We start from the raw sequence: 6,964 nt of genomic DNA, 5'->3' as shown, positions 1-6,964 counted from the left end.
ACAGTAGTGGCCAAAATTGTGGAAACCTTTTGGGAAAAGTGTATTTTTGAGGTTTGGTGGCTAATAACCCCACTTTTTTTTGTGGTGTTATTAGCTAGTTTTAGAAAATACACTTTTCCCAAAAGGTTTCCACAATTTTGGCCACTACTGTATAATTAGACCAGTCAGGACATGTATATACTTGGGAATACTCAAAGTTAAATAGTTCTGTGTCTACTGCCTTATAGTCATTAGAATGAGACATATTGTGGGCTTGTATGTCACACCAAACCTCAAAGTATTCAGCCACAATTTTGCCTCACCCGTGTGATTAGCTTATGGTTCAATATGTCATTTTTAATATAATTCTAGTACACTAGATTAATTAAGAGAAGTAAAATATGATTACATATGGCAGTGCTAGCTGAGTAATAAAGTTTCAAATATCATTGGAGAAACAAGGGAAAATATCTTGTTTCTCCATTGTGAGGAAACATTCTCCAACAAGAAAACTGATATAGACACAATTCCCAAATTTTGAAAAACTTCCTTACCCCAACATAAAGAAACAAAAACAACAACAAACAAAAATCCAACCCAATCCTAATTCAAAATGTTGACAGAAAACCATAACTACAAATCAGGTATGGGTGTTTGCTTTCAATATATTTCTTTCAGTCAGCCCTCATATTTGAAAAAAGCTTGAATTTTTAATAGATTTCAGATCTGGGATATAGCCAACAACAATGTGTGCATTTTTATGTATACTCTACTGATAGATGCAGAATAATATGAATAATCCCACTGATGTGGCACCAAATCCAGAACATTGGAGTGAGTAAACTCTGATTTACCTGAAAATGAGTGAGCATGCTATGTGAAATACCTATGGGTCCATTTTTGAAGAACTGCCTTGTTTCCCACCATATACAGAATTTTATTGTGTGTGGGGGGGTCTTAACTGTCTCAAAATGGTGGTAATTGCATTTTGATAGAACACAATCATACATAATCACTATTGTTCAGATGACAGATATACTGGGGATGATGGATCTGATCCGAAACTTAGGATATGATGAAAGAAAGAGATCTTATTCTTCAACAAAGAGTTGATTTTAAAATGTCAGCAGGAAGCTCATGTTCTGCTTTTTATTTCATTTTCTGTTCTGTTTGTTCGACTGGAATCTGGTGCTGCTTTGAAACGAACTCCTACTGATTTGAAAATGGTTTCAATGGATGATTTGAGACAGAACTGCTTTCCAAGTTAGCAACTGTGTTTGAGAACATTCCAAGCAAAAGTATCATTTTTTATTAAAAATAATAATTTTATTATTGCAGGTGGGGCCATTAATGCTGCTATAATATGACACTGGAAAAGCTCTTGAGAACAGCTTTGCTTTGGGATATAGTATTTCAGGATTAAAGAGTTCAACAATATTATAAAAATATCATCCATCTTAATTCAGGAGAATGAACTGTATTTTTCTGCTTCTTTTCAGAATGATCCCATGTGAAATACAATTGCATAAAACCTTGTCCTTAAAAAAAACAAAGAAGAAACAAAAAAAGTTGCAGTAAGATAATGGCTGTTTACTCTCATACAATGAATCACAGATTCTTCTGCCCCTGTTTTTCTCTCTGTGAATGAAACTATACAATTTCTTTCAGTTGTTAGGAAGAAAATCAGCTTGAGAGTTAATTTAAAATATTGGGGTGTGGGGTGTCAAATAGGAAAGGAGAAAATGAAAAGAAAAAAGTCAGCAGGTAACATTCTCATTAAATCTAGAGGACCTGGACTGGGGAAGTTTATCCTATGTTGTCTTTCTCTTAAATAGAGCCTGAAATGGATGAACAATCAGGAAAATGGTACAGAAGAAATTGTCCCAAAGATAATGTCTATGGAGATTCTCATTCATCCAGGTCATGGTTGTCCCAAAGGTGCTTTTCCTAGAGGCAACTGGACTTTCTTTGTCCGGTTTCCATATTTTCTTTGAAGATATTTTGCTTCTTGTTTGAAGGAGCTTCTTGGATGAGAAGCGAATGTCTTCAAAGAAAAACCAGAAAGTCCAGTTGCCTCTTGAAAAAGCACCTTTGGGTCCCAAAGATAATGTTTTCAATTCCTCTCGATATAATAATGGAATCTGAATCCTTCACTTAATGCAGAATTTCAATTCTTAGCATCCTCTACAAGGATGTACCATGGTGGAAGATGTCACAGCTCGTAATTTTGCAGCAGCTGGAAGGTTAACGCTTGACGCTCTTGTACTAGAGCTATAACTCTAGTACAATAGCTGTCCACATATAATCTATCAAATAGCTTGCACGTGCTCCTGAATGCAGGCTTTTTTAAACTACAAAGTTGTTGCTATAACTTTCATTATCTTCTCAAATCCTTCTTACCTTTCGTAAATTGCTGTGCTGTGAATCCCATGCAGATCATGCAGGAGGAATGAATCTGCATGTAGGCCCCTGCACTTGACAAAAGAATAAAAAAGGGGAAGACAGGTTGCTCCAAACCTGGGCTATGTGATGATAAACACACTGAAAGAATACAAAAGATCATTAAAAAAAATAATAATAATCTAGCAATGGTCAGCTTGCAAACCAAAGTTTGTCATTATGCTAAGACCTTGGTTGCTGCTTAAGTTTGTCACAGCAATTCCCATTTGGCCTCTTGAGCTGAAGCTGGGCAAAGTTTTACTTTTTTTTTTGTCATATGAAAAATAATAATAATTAAAGTTACGTACACAGATCTTCAGATCTTGCAGTGTAGCACACACAGAAATACTTGTTTTTGCCATCCCTGACCAACCTTTTCTCTAGAATCGAGATTAAGCTACAAAATACATAAAATGTGTAATGCCTAAAAGTCTTTGCATACAATGCATAAACATACAAACATATACACATAGAGATACTGATTTCTATTATTTTAATTAGGACATAGTCATATTTGGAAAGCGAAGAAAGCTTTCTTCTTTTATATCTTTTTTAATACCAAAATGTTACTCTTTGCCTCAAGCTTTTTTTTTTAAACTCAACTCATGGCACTTTGAGGGAACTCAAGGGGGGTTTGGATTTTGTTTAAAAAAATTGAAGAAGTAAAATGGCTGGGAGTCTACACTTCTTAAAGTTGTCTAGTTGAGAAATGCTGGTTTTGAAGATGATTACAAATGAGGAAAGGGTTAACTTTCTATTCTTCATGTACAGTGGTTATGATATGAATCAGAGCATCATATTCTTACATTGGAATAAGGACACCAGTATGATACGTTTAATTTCAGCCCCAAGGTCAAGAAGTGGTACATACTTTTACATTTGTCCTTAGACTGCAACCTGTAACAATGAGCCTGAGACATAAACAAATTGTGATTTCTTAATATTTTTTTTTAAAATGGTTTGTTTACACATAAACACATAAAGGTTTGCATAAATAAACCATGGTTTGTATAACCACAATGGCTGGGATAGCAGAAGTCACAAGGTAGTTTGACATGTTTTGGCTTGGGATATTGCCTGGAATCAGCCAAAGAGCATAATGTTAGAAAAAACTTTGGACATGAAGGTAACTGATTAAGCATTGGCCAAAAGTGGTGACATGAAACCCATGGCTTTATTTAGAGGCAATAATGCATCGACTGGGGAATAGCTGGGAGTATGAGTGCTTTTCCCCAGAAAGTATCTTTTCCTGGACCTTCTTTATGCTACCTGGTTTAGGCGCTCTCTTTTTCATTTACACAAATAACACAGTTGGTGGGGAAAGCCACAATGCTACATTCTTGCCAGATACATTAGGGAAAGCTGTCACCTTTAATGAGGACTTTTTTAGTGACAAAGAGTTCAATTTGTGCCAAATAGTGAAATGTGTAGAGCAGGGGTGTCAAACTCGTGGCCACGCCCATCCCCAGTTGGATGACAACGTGACAACATGAGTTTGACACCCCTGGTGTAGAATTAATGCCACTGCCTTCCCAATGTAATATCTGCTGTGTGTATAAAGACTGAACATATTTTTTTGAAATGTTGAATTAATGGACAACAAATTGCTTATTTAATGAAAATGCTCTAAAGAATAGAGTTGCTAGAAATGTATTAATTATGGTACTATGCTCAGACAGGAAATTAAAACAACAGATCTATAGTTAGAAACAGAAATCTCCATAGAGATCCAACTGGGGGGGAAAAATAAAGAAACTGGCGGGGGTTTATGCTATCTGATCTTCAGATTTGTGGATTTCCAAGGGGTTTTGATTAAAGCTGCTTTTCCTTTGAATCTATTTCTCAAAACCAAATAACATTTGCCAAGTTCTTGATTAATTTCCAGAGATATTCTGGAAATTAATCATATTCTCTGATAATATAGTAGTGTTGTTACCCCTAACCATTATCTGAAAGTATGAGTCAAACTAACTGAGCTTACATTACATAAATTATGAGCTCTTGTCTACTATATATGGTGCATTGTAGTTATGATTTCTAATTGCATGTTATTCTAATTATATGCAATATTTCAAAATACATTTACTGATAATTTTGCAGAAAATTAGACCGTTTTTTCAGACTGTAATTGTTGATCAAAATTACAATGAGTTGCAAGCTCTCAGTTCTGTTTCTTCCTCTTTTAAACATTACAATTAAAATGACCTAAACTTTCCTGAATACTGAATGAAAATTAATGCTTTTTTTAAAGTCAAAGCAGAACTTTTCTGTTTTTTGGTATTTTAAATGATGTTTGTCTTTTTGAATGATAATAAATATTTTGAAGTATGATATGAAGAATATGAAATAGTTGGGATAATCACATTTTAAAGAAAAAGTTGCTTTCATACATTAACATTTAAAATGTATTTAGTTGTGTGGCAGAGGGAGAAAAATCAGTGATATAGGAGAGATCAAATTCAAAATCTTTGAATTGAGATACTGAGGATACACTTCACATGTGAAAGACATGACTGGGTCTCCCAAAATCACAAGAGAGTAAAATAATTGCCAGATTGCCCAATTTCAAAACTACCACATTACATGCAATTATTAAATTGAAACTAAATTATTACATAAATAACAATCTACTTGGGATAGATTGGAGAAACAAACAAACAAACAAACAAACAAACAAAAAAGGAGCAACAAATTAATAGTCACTATTGGGAACTGAATTTGAGACAAGATGTCAATGACAACAAAAAATACAGAAGCAGTTCCACAATTCTGTCTTAAATATTTAGGACACCTTCCAATTTTTTTCAGTGAAAAGACTTTCTGTGGAAGTATGCTTGAGTTAAGGCTAAGAATTGCAGGCTTTTGCTATTGATGCTATTATACATAATGATAATGATATTGTTTCTAGAAAAGGATCTTTCTAGACCTGGGTTAGCCTTGAGGTTTTAAATGATAGCTTTAGAAATGCTGAGGTTTAGCTAATCCTTTAGAAACCTAGTAAAAATATTTTTAGCTAGGAAAAGAGGATATCAGCTAATGTTTAACTCCCTCTCTTTCTCTCCTCACATATTCATATGTTGCACAAATAATTCATACATTTAAAAAAATTGATCCAGACTTTAAGACTCTAGAGAAACAATACAAAAAAAACAACAACTAAAGGGAACATTTGGAAAAGAAACAACTGCCTACATTAATGCTGGAAACATCCACATTTTTGTTTTTTTATATACATAAACATTCAACATTTATACTCATTATAAAGAATTATGTCACTTCTAGCATCTGAAAGCAACTCCTTGAAATTTTCAAGACCTGGCTTTATAAAAAAAAATGGGTCTGGTACATTCTAAACCAATTTTTAAGATGTTTTTAGATGTGAATCAACAGGCCTATTTATTTCCTTGATTTGATTGGGGATTTTCCAATTTTCCATAACTCATTTGAATGCCAAACCTACAAATGGCATTCCGTACTTGTCTAGATTTGTTCCTTTGCTCAGTAAAATCAAATGGTTGCTCTTGTATGTGGGCTACACTACTTTCAAGTAAGAGTAACACATGGTTAAGTAATGGTTCTCATTTACAATAACTTAATGAAAATTGCAGGAGTACTGTTATCCTATATGGTTGGAAGGAGCTGCTAGTTCTCCTTTTTTCCCCCACTTGAAAATGTTCAAAAATATGAGCCTTTGCTTTCACTTCCAAAAAGTATATATATATTTTCATATATTTTTTTCATTTTATTTATTTGTCAAGAACATATTAGGTAATATATATAAGTATAAGCACGAATTGAATACATAAAATAAATACAAATAGAGGAAACATTAGGGCAGGGGTGGTAGGCACGCTGGTGCGCTTATGCACACCTCTTACAGATCTCTTAGGAATGGGGTGAGGTCAACAGTAGCCAGTCTTAGATTAAAATTTTGGGGGTTTGGGGATGAAACCACAGTGTCAGGTAGTGCATTCCAGGCATTGACCACTCTGTTGCTGAAGTCATATTTTCTGTAATCGAGTTTGGTGCGGTTTACCTAAGTTTGTATCTATTGTGTGCTTCTGTATTGTTGTGGTTGAAGCTGAAGTAGTCATTGACAGGTAGGACATTGTAGCAGATGATTTTATGAGCTACACTTAGGTCATACCAAAGGCGGTTTAGTTCTAAGTTTTCTAAGCCCAGAATTTCAAGTCTGGTGGCATAAAATATTTTGTTGCGAGCAAAGGAGTGAGGACTCTTCTTGTGAAATAATAATAGTTCTGCATCTCTAATAAACAGGTTTGGAAAGTCACTTGTGTGGCATGTGATGCAGGCAGTGTATGATTCAGAAGGTCAGCCATTGCCACAATAACTCTGCTGTTATTTTTGGACTTCCATATGTTATGCTTGGACCCAATTCCATGGCATTTGGTTTCAGGTTTTCTTCCCCTCTTGAATTTGGCTTTTTAAGAACAGAAAAACATATTTAAGCAAAATCCAACAAAATGTAACTTTCAGAGCAATTTAGGATCAGGGTTGGTTTCAAGCTGGAAATAGACTGCTCTTC

This window comes from Pantherophis guttatus, chromosome 1 (genome assembly GCF_059756535.1).
Source record: "Pantherophis guttatus breed Tessera chromosome 1, ASM5975653v1, whole genome shotgun sequence".
In the NCBI taxonomy this organism is placed as follows: domain Eukaryota; kingdom Metazoa; phylum Chordata; class Lepidosauria; order Squamata; family Colubridae; genus Pantherophis; species Pantherophis guttatus.
The sequence above is the reverse complement of the archived record's forward strand: the minus strand, read 5'-3'. Positions refer to the sequence as shown.